The following is a 10,125-nucleotide window of genomic DNA, read 5'->3' on the forward strand; positions in this document are numbered from 1 at the left end:
CCTGCTGAAGGGGGTGCCCCCCACACTCCGTTACTTTATACTCCTTGATCCTGCAGGTCATGCAGCTCTGAGCTGCCGGAGCCCAATGCCTTAATTCTTGCCTGTAATCTGGGGCTCAAACCTCCTTGGGGATAAAGACCACACAAAGGGAGAAGGGGAGTCCCAGGAGATGTTAAAACAAGTAAACACCTTTGTGTCTGGAGAGAGAAATCGCTGAGAAAGCAGCTTAGCGGGCTGGTCCCTGGTGTTCCTGGCCGGGCTGGCCCCCAGCCCGGGGCTCGCACGCCTCTGTGATCACAGCCCCCAGCCCGCTGCGCTGTGGCCTGCGCCCCCACCCTCGCCCCACCCCGCGGCCGAGAGCAGATTACTGAGAAGAACAATTTCTTTGTGACTGTGCAGTTCCCTCCGTGACCGCGGCAGTGGGCAGACCCTCGCCCTGATGCCAGACCCCTAGCAACCACGTAGGGGGGCCTGCTGGCCCTAGCAACTGCCCCTCAACATCAAGTGCACCCGCTAATCCCCATGGCTAGGGGACGGGTGGAGTATTGCGCTTCTGCAGAATGACTGGAGGAAATGAAGGGGCACCCTCCAGGCCCGATGCCTTGGCTTCCTCCACCCATGCGATGCTGGGCTCTTCTGCATGGCATGACAGAGAGACCAGGCCATGGACACTTCACAGGGACGCCCAGGTAAGAGGCCCTCGCATGGAATGGAGAGGACTCACAGCCCACCAGCCCAGCTCGAGGCCCAGGAGGCTGCCGGCTGTGTGGATGAAGGATTCAGCTGCCAGCCTTCCACCTGTTCAGATCCTGACCTTCCGCCTCCCTCTCCCCAGCAGGGCCCATGAGCTGAAGGAGTCGGAGGTGGCAGCGGGGCTCCCTCTGCCCACACTGCCCTTCTCTTGTGCCCTGGGCAAGTAGCACTGCTGCTGACGTGGGGGCCCGACCCAGCCTCCCCTGGGACGTTCTTGTCTTCCTCTGAGTGGCCAGAGCCGGACGGGGCTGGGGAGCTGGCAAGTCTCTGTCTGCTGGGATCAGGCAGAAGGCCATCTTCCCAGTCAGCGCCCCACAGAGACCACTGGCCAAGGCTTCCAGAGAAGCCTCCCTTCCCAGAACGTCACCAGCCACGACTGAGCCGCCCTGGGCAGGCCAGGGCCCCATCGAGGGTCTGTCTCGCTCACAGGTCTACACACCCTGGTGCACAGCAGGCAGGGGCTGTTTTGCTCCTCTCAGATTTGGGGGCCCTGCCCCCTCCATTAGCGAGGCCTTAAGGAATGGTTGAGGAGCTCTCCCCTTTAATCTGTAGAAGTAATTTCATGTTTGTCTGTTTGAGCAGAAGATGAAAGGCAGTGGGGGTGGGAAGGAGGGAGGCCCCGCACAGCCCCACCTGCCCACCCTGGTCCCCGGTTCGGAGGGAAGGAGGGCTAGGCAGGGGTGGCAGCGTAGTGCACACCCAGACCAAGCTGCCAGCCTGAGTCCTGCCAGCATCCAGGCTACCCCCAGAGGTGCCATGGCCTTAAGCATCTGCAGTAAGAAATACAGAACAGCCCGGGGGCTCCGGCTCTGGAGAAGACCCAAGGGCCGAGTGAGCACCGGCCCTGGGGCCAGGCCGAGCCCTGGGGCCCTTCTGCCAGCCCGGCCTGGCCAGCGCTGAGCTGCTTTCTCTGCACGTCCTCCAGCTCTCCGAAATGGCCACACACACTTTAAATGGGCCAATAAAAAGATACAGTTTCTCTTGCCTCTGGGCCCAGGACCCTCAGGCTCTGTTGTGCTGTGTCCGCGAGGTTAAGTTCAGAGCGTAAACTGACACACCAGGCTCTGGGAAATGGCCCCTCTCTTCAAATAGCGGCCCAGCGGTGCCATAGGAGCCCTGCTGGGGCTTTGATTTGGGAAAACAAACAGAAATGGCACCGTGGGCCCTGCGGCCCCCACCCCAGGACCAATTGAACTAGAAAACTCTAACTCGACTGTGCTGGTGGAGGGTGAGACTGGCCCGACAATAGCCCAAACTTTGGGGGGAAGGGGGACAAAGCAAGCTGTCGGTCTCCTCGCCCCCTCCTCCTGGGCTTCTTTTCTTACTGCCAAGTGTGTTCTTGTAAAAACGATTAGATAGCAATTTGTATAACGTGGTGACCCCCAAATTCAGACGTTTCACCCCTTTTCTCTGGAAAGAATGTCAAGAATGTTTCTCGGCCTCTCACCGTGGGGGGCGAGGGGGGGGTCCAGATCCTTGGCTGTCCAACAACTTGTGTGGGAACAGGGTTGCTGCTGGCAGTCCCGGGCCAAGATGGGAGCAAGGGCCAGGCCAGGCACTATAGAGGGCCAAACAAAAAAGTCCATCCCCTCCCAGCCCCTGTGGACAAAGCCAGGGAGGGCTGGGGGGCCTCCACACCCCAGCCTCCCTAGCCTGACGCCAGCAATTCTCCCTCCACCCAGGGAAAGATAAAGACAGACGGGGCAGCCTGATGAGTGAGCAGGGCTGGGAGGGCCGCAGGGGGAGACCTGTCCCCTCATCCCTGGCTATGCAGGGTGGCTCCTGGGACCCCAAAGTACCTGGGCAGGAAAAAGCAAGTAGAGCTGGCCTCTTCCCCGATCCCTTGCAAAGGGAATCACATCCCCTGGCCCAACCCACCCTCTGCCTGGGCATTTCTAGTGCACCTGGGAGAGAGGAGCTTGCCAGTGAGGGATGAGGGAAATTCAATAAACGCACGGCCCCACTGCCTTCACGAGGACGCTGCCTGCTGGTAGGTGGAGGTCCTGGAGACCTGGACAGCCCATCTGGGAGAGGCCCGGAGTGTCAAATGAGAACTGGGCACAAAGGCATTCCAGCAGCCTCTGTCCCTCAAGTCCGGGCCCTGCGGAGCCAGGATGCCTGGTGCCCTGCTCCACACGCAGCCAGCCTCCACACGCCTCCCTGGCTGGAGCACCCACTGCCAGCCTCCCATACCTGCTAGAAGGCTCCCCTCCAGCCCACCGCTAAGGGTACCCATGGCTCCTACTCCATTCTCCAGCCACCTTCAACGTACTGGGTTCCCGACGATGCTCCCTGGAGACCCTGCATGTGGGTGCTCATTTCTGCTTCTGTTTGGGTGCGAGGATACCTGGCCTGGCATTCGCCACCCTGAAATGCAACAGTGGCTTTGGGGCAGAGAAAGGATGGATGGGTGAGAAATTAGTTCTCCTCTGCTGCCGGGGGAGAAGGGCCCGAAGCTGGGCACATCATGGTCACTAAGAGAACAGGTGTTTCTCCCTTTACTTCCTCCCACTCTTCTCCCCTTTCTCCTGCCTTCCATCAACAACCCATGAACTGAGTACCTTCTGTACGCAGGGACTGGGCTTAACGGAAGCTCAGGGAGTTGGGAGCTGGGAGCTGTGACCATGACTGTGAAGGAGCTGCTGTTCCTGCCCATGCGTGTGCAGCCCAGGGAGGGAGAGAACCCGAGTCGTGTACGCAGCCAACAACGGGAAGCTGACTTGGCAGGTACATTCCTGCTTCTGTTTGGGTGTGAGGATACCTGGCCTGGCATTCGCCACCCTGAAATGCAACAGTGGCTTTGGGGCAGAGAAAGGATGGATGGGTGAGAAATTAGTTCTCCTCTGCTGCCGGGGGAGAAGGGCCCGAAGCTGGGCACATCATGGTCACTAAGAGAACAGGTGTTTCTCCCTTTACTTCCTCCCACTCTTCTCCCCTTTCTCCTGCCTTCCATCAACAACCCATGAACTGAGTACCTTCTGTACGCAGGGACTGGGCTTAACGGAAGCTCAGGGAGTTGGGAGCTGGGAGCTGTGACCATGACTGTGAAGGAGCTGCTGTTCCTGCCCATGCGTGTGCAGCCCAGGGAGGGAGAGAACCCGAGTCGTGTACGCAGCCAACAACGGGAAGCTGACTTGGCAGGTACCACAGAGCCAAGAAAGTTCTACAAGGGGACAACACTTCCAGCTGTGGGTAGTGAGCGACAGGATGTGCTAGGCCGTGACAGGATGGGGGTGGCCCAGGGAGAAGGAACGTCCTGGCAGCGTCAGCAATCTGGTTTGGCTAGAGGTGTGGGGGACACACTGGCAGGGTCTGGTGCGCTCCTCACCTAGCACGGGCTCTGGGAGCCGTGAGGCTTCTGAGCAGGGAGCAGCTATCTTAGTCCAGTCCCTGACTGCAGATGAGGACGCCACGGCCTCGAGGAAAGTGACTTTCTTATAGCCAGATAGCAAGAAAAGGCAGAGCCTGCTCTCGGACAAGGGCTGGCCTTCTAGGACACCAGGCTGTGGTGTGCTCTGACTGGCAGGAACGGAGGAGGGTTGACAGGCCTGTTCACCCATGTGTCTGCTGGGGCCAGATAAGAGCCAGCGGGTCACCTGGTGGCAAAGTGGCCATCGCAGCAGCAGGCCAGGTACAGCGAGTCCTCACTGGGGACTGGGTCTAGGCTGAGCCCCTTCCACTGCCGCTCACCTAGTCAAGGGGCCCACGAGGCGACTTTTACAGAAGAGGAGAGCAAGGCCCAGAGGCTGCACACCTAGGAAGTGTTAAAGTCAGGTCTGTATGCTCCAGAATACCCCTCTTGAAAAATTCTTTTAAATTTAATTTTATTTATTATTATTATTTTTTTAACTTGCTACAGGGCATGTTTTGCTCACCAGAGAGAGAGAAAGAATGAGAAAGCAAGCTGCCAGGTTCAGGACTTGAACTGCAGTTGGCCATGTGAGAGTCCAGCGTCCCAACTGCCACACCACTTGCCGACTCCCAGAATATCCCTCTTGCCAGTGGCACTTCCTGCCTTCACAGAAAATGCAGCCACTTGGCCACTGCCCCTCGACACCTGCCCTGTTGCACAAGCAGACTTGCCCTCCAAGCCCTCGCCTCCCCTTTACGGGGCTCTTCCCCTCCCGGGACCCAGAGGCTGGCCCTGTGGCAGCAGGTAAGCGAGTTGAGGGGTCCCAAACATAACAACAGAGTGGAGTTGAGCAGCCCGCGGCAGCTTCTCACCCGCTCCATCAGCAAGAGCGAGGCCCTGCAGGCACCAGCCGTCTCGTGCACGCGCGCGCACAGCCCCCAGCGCCGCCCGCGCACACGTGTTCAGACACAATGGCTCAAAGGCCAGGCAGCCGGGCAGCCCACTTTGTACTGCTAACAAGGGGACCGTAATTACAGGAAGGGGCAGCCGGGCAGATAAAAGGATACAAAATTTCAACATCTGTTGCCATAAAGGGATAAGGAGACGTGAAACACCAAGTATCAGTTTGGTGTCAGCAGGCAGAGAACCAATTTCAAAGAGTTCAGGGGACGGAGGGGACAAGAAAGAAAAAGGAAAGGGGGGAGAGAGAAAGAAAGAAATTACAGGGTTCCTTGAAGAGGTAAAGAAAAAAAGCTGTCAGTAATACTTTCAAAGGAGAAGGCAGGTACTTTACAGAGGGGCAGTTCCCCTAATCGCCCCGACTGGGGCCAGGCCCCCTGCGTGGGGTGGGGCCGGAGGCCAGGGCAGGCTGGGCACGGGTGGTGCCCTCGGAGCAGCCTGGCTCGCGCTCAGGACAGTCTCCTCCTCCAGGCGGCGAGGCGGGCTCAGCCTGTGCCCTGCCATCCCGAGTGTGTTAGATGCCCTAGTACGCACACCCACGCTCAGTGTGGGAAGGCCGAGGTACACTCCAGCCAGACACAAGGGGTGACCAGGTGGCCCTGCGAGTGCTGTGCCGTGTTCGATGGAAACGGCCACCAACTCCGCGGCGGAAGTGTGCAGGGCCGAGGCTGTTTGTGCTGCAGCACGCTTAGCATGGTCTCAGGCAGAGCTGGCTGTTCCAGGCGTGGGTCGGCGAGAACTACGTGGGTGAGAAGCCTGTTCTTCCCACTTCCTGAGAAAGAGATTGAGGGGGTCTGTGATGGAAGTGGAGGAGTAACAGGGAGTTGGGATGACCGTGGCCCAAGGGATGGAGAAGTAGGGGTGCGTGTGGCGGCCTGCACGTGGTCACACACGTGGGACAGCACGGTGCCTGGCTGCATCCTCGAGGTCCTAGCAGCAGCCTGCACACCACGTCCCCCATTCTGTACCCACACTTCCCAGGAAGGCTCAGGGCTGCTGCTGGACCCACTGGGACACCTTCAGGTCTGGGGGTGTCCATCCTGAAGCCCCCTGTCCACAGCCACTGGGGGTCAGCGGTGCCAGCTCTCAGGGCACCAGAGCTAGACTGGCTTGCATGCCCCTCAGCAGAAAGGGTAAAACTCACAGCAAGGCGAGCCCGGGGCGGGGCAGCGGGAGGTGTGCCCCACGGCCAGCCCCCCGGACCCCAAGCTCAGAGCTCATGGCCCTCGCATAGGTCCTAAGGAGACCCCAGGGCCTGGGGGTACGTCAGAGGTCAGCTGTCAGTAGGGTCTGTCAAAATGGAGGTACAGGGTCTCCTGGCCCCTGAGGGTTGGAGGCTGGCCTCAAAGACCATCTCCCACCCAAAGCAGAAATACTCCGGCATCCTGAGGTTGAGTGAAGGACTGCATCTGTCTCACTTAGATCAGAAATCTGCCCATGGTCCCCAGCTCCAGGAGAAGGGCAGAAAGGGAGGAAGGGAGAGGGGACAGCCGAAGCTCCTGGCCACCTTCGCAATGTCCGCATGCCACAGCCGCCTCTGACCCACGTACTGCGGCCAGCCTTTCCCCCTCTGTCCCGCCCCCCACAGGGGGAACAGTTCCTACGGGGCCCACGAGGGGCTGAGGCAGCCGTGGCGATCCTGGCATGGTTCCCAGGCATTCTGAGAAGTCGCGGAGCTGCCTGAGTCTGGGGACCAGAGAGACACCCAGACACGGGCGATGGTTCTAGACGGGAGCACCGTGTGCAGTGGGCCTCTACAGCTCGGAGGGTGTCCCAGCCCCCACCGTCATCCTGAGGACAGCCTGGAGGGGCGACGCTCAGAGCAAAGAACACCCCTTCACCCGCTCAGAGCCCACACATGAAAGGAGGCCCAGGTACGCCTCAGGTTTCGGCGGTGACAGGTTAAGAGCAAAGAATCCAGCCCGCGCTGCACACCGCCCAGCCCGGGTCCGGCCGGCCATGCCGCTCCACCTTCGGCTGGCCTGTCAGTCAGGCTTTGGTGTTATTGAAAGATCAAACTCCATCCTGCCTGTTCATTACCTTAATCCTATTTTCTACACGGCTTTATTATCTGCTGGTGCTTCTCTGGGAAAGGCCGCTCCAGAGGGCCGTCCTGTCCGTCCACCTCCTCCCACCGAAAGCAGATGCCTCTGCTGGGCGGCTTTCCTCAGGCCCTGCACTGCTCAGCTTCCACGCTTCCCCGGGGACGGCCAGCACTTAAACAGGCCCGGCTCCTCCGGGTGCTGAGCAGGGAATCCGGGGCTAGGAGGAAGGGATGCCAATGACGCGTAGGCCGCCCTGCCACAAGCAAGGGAGCCCACAGGCCAGCCAGGGCGGCAGTGGCCGTTCTCATCTGGCTGCATGAGAGGCGAGGCCACAGCTGCCTGGGGCCTGCATTCAGTGAACCCAGCACTCGGGGTGAGCGAGGTCTTCCGTGAGAGATGGCAGGTCAAGGAACTGGCGCCTTAGACCCCCTCCTGACCGTGGGCCTATGCCCTGGAGTACCTCCCAGCAGGGCGACCACGGGCAGAAGAGGCCTCTCAGAGTCACCAGCCTGAGATGAGGCTGGGCCGCGGTGGTGTATGCAGACCTGTTCCCTCCTGGGCCCAGGGTGATGGCACCGGGCACAACCCTGAGCTTGGTGAGTAACAGACCGGCCTTCAGCAGAAACGCCCAGCCCTGAGCCTCTGTGCGGAGGGCAGCAGTTTGCCTTCCCCTCTGCTGGTCCCAAGGCCAAAAGACCACTGAGAGCCTGAGCCTCCACCAATTCCACGTTCCAGGGTGGAAAACAACCAGGGCAGGGAGGAAGAGGCAGAAGTGAAGGACAGCACTGCTTGAATGCCCCCAAGGTGACGGGCACTTGTTCATAGTAGTCCTGCTCACGCTAGCTCGGCGAGGACTGAAGTCCAAAGAGGCCCCAGATCACGGAGCTGATGAGTGGCAGAATGGCTCTGGAACCCAGCCTGCCTGCCACAGGGCTCCCGCTGGAGCTCCTGACAGCCTCTGGCACCTCCGGAGCGTGCATCTTACCCCCAGAGGGCCTCCTCTTGCCCCAGCTCCAGAGAGAAGGAAGAACAGGGGATCAGTAGTTAGCGTAATGGTTATGTTGCTGAACTCCCATGTAGTAGATTGCGGTTCCAGTCCCGGACCTGGTGACTTAAATTCACGCTGGGCGCATGTGCGTGTGTGCCCAAGATCCCAAGAAGAGAATGAAGGAGAAGGGATCATGGCGTGGTAATCCCCCTAGGGGGTGATTTCTCACTTTCTATCTCTCTGTCTCTCTGGCAAGCGCATGCCCCCTATTGCAAAAACCTCTCAAAATAAATAAATAAATAAAAGTCTGGCAAGGTGACCTCAAAGGAGCAAATTTCACAGGACTCCGACTCCCAGGGGCTGAAGAACAAAGGCACTCTGGAAAGTTCTCGCTGGGGTGGCAACAGGGTGCTGTGGCCACTGACTCACGTCTAAAATGGAGGCGCTGGCCTCTGCCACTCCTTCGGCCACACCTGGCAGTCCAGTACTCAGCCACAGACAGGGATAAAGCCAGTAAGTTAGCCAGGGCGCGACTGCTCCTGAAGCCATGAGGGACCAGGGCTGAGGGTCACCTCCAGCCATTCCCCACAGCCTCGCTGGCTGCGCCCCTGTGCTGCGCCACAACACGCTCCCTCTTGGTGCTGCCATACGGGTAGAAAGCTGGGCTCCTCCCCAGGCCAGAGGCATCTTGACTGGTCGTTGCCAGCGTTTGGTTTTGGGGGCACTACAGCACAGTTTTGGCTGTGGGATGTGAGGAGTCTGCTCAGGAGCTCCTGGAAAGGCCTCCTCATCTGCAAAAGGGGCCCCAGGCAGGGACTGTCCGCTTCCCTTCTCTGTCGGTGTTGCCATTACCGTCAGGGGTCATGCGGTGGCTCTAAACAAGCCTCGGGGCAAAGGCAAGGCCATGGGGACCAGATGGCAAAGCAGAACACTAAGCTAGTCTGGGTCCATCAACCTTGGACCTGCTCAACCACCCCACTTCTGGGTGCCTTGTCATCGGGGATAATAGTAACACTGAATTAGTTCTTTATTTTTGGTTTTCTTTTCCAGATTTTTCTTTTTTGACCACAGGGTACAGGCGCTCGCCAGAATGAAACAAAGGGAAAGGGAGAAATCACTGCCTGTGGGGGATGGCCACGCCACAATCCACTCTCCATTCTCTTCTCTGGATTTTAGGCACACATACACACACACCTGGTATGATTTTTCAAGCCACAAGGTCTTGGACTTGAACCATGGTAGACCATGTGGGAGTCTAGCACCTTAACCACCATTTCACCTGCTGGCTCCAGACTTTTTTTATAATTCGTGAGAGAATGCATACATATACATGAGGCAGGTGAGAGAGAAAGAAAAAAAAAAAAAAACCACCCTCACACCGGATCCCCTTCCTCCAGTCAGCCAAGACTCTGGGCTGCATACACATGCCTGGCATACCTTCAGGCCAGGGACTTGAAATGAGGTCAGCAAGTGGCTTCCAGCTCTGTAGTCTGGTAAGCTGCTGAGTGCTCCACAGAGGATGGGCCTGAGTCTTTACTATTTACAGCAAAAGCGATGTTCAGCTGACCTACTGTGTTTCTGAGGAACAACTGAAAGACCTAGAACTGTTGGCTTGGAAAAGAGAATAGCTGGGAGGAAGACACCAAAGCTTTGAGATATGAAGGCCTGTCCTTGGGGGAAACAGTTCAACTTGCTTCTTGTCCAGGGTCACAGCTCCTGGAAGCAAGTCAATTCTTGATAAAGAGTAAGCATTCCAGCAGATGGCATAAGCATTATGTCACTGGATTCCCACATGGTTGATCGCAGTTCAAGTCTCAGATTCAGAGGCTTGAAACTCACACGGGGTATGTGTGCGAACCTGCCCAAAATCCAATACAGGATAATAGAGGTGAAGGGATTGTGGTGTGGCCATCCCTCCTGAGGGATGATTTCTCACTTCTTGTCTCTTTGTCTGTTTCTGTCTTTCCAGTGAGCATACATGCCCTATAGCAAAAATATCGGGGGGGGGGGGGGGGGGGGGGGCGGGT

General features: G+C 58.3%; 1 protein-coding gene across 2 annotated transcripts in view; it reads right to left on the reverse strand.

Annotated features, from left to right (window-relative positions):
- The window catches only part of FBXW4 (F-box and WD repeat domain containing 4), a 72,691-nt gene that overhangs the window by 1,925 nt on the left and 60,641 nt on the right, over window positions 1–10,125 (reverse strand). The window lies entirely within an intron of this gene.

The sequence above is a fragment of the Tupaia chinensis genome, unplaced genomic scaffold, assembly GCF_000334495.1.
Source record: "Tupaia chinensis unplaced genomic scaffold, TupChi_1.0 Scaffold144255_1, whole genome shotgun sequence".
Lineage (NCBI taxonomy): Eukaryota > Metazoa > Chordata > Mammalia > Scandentia > Tupaiidae > Tupaia > Tupaia belangeri.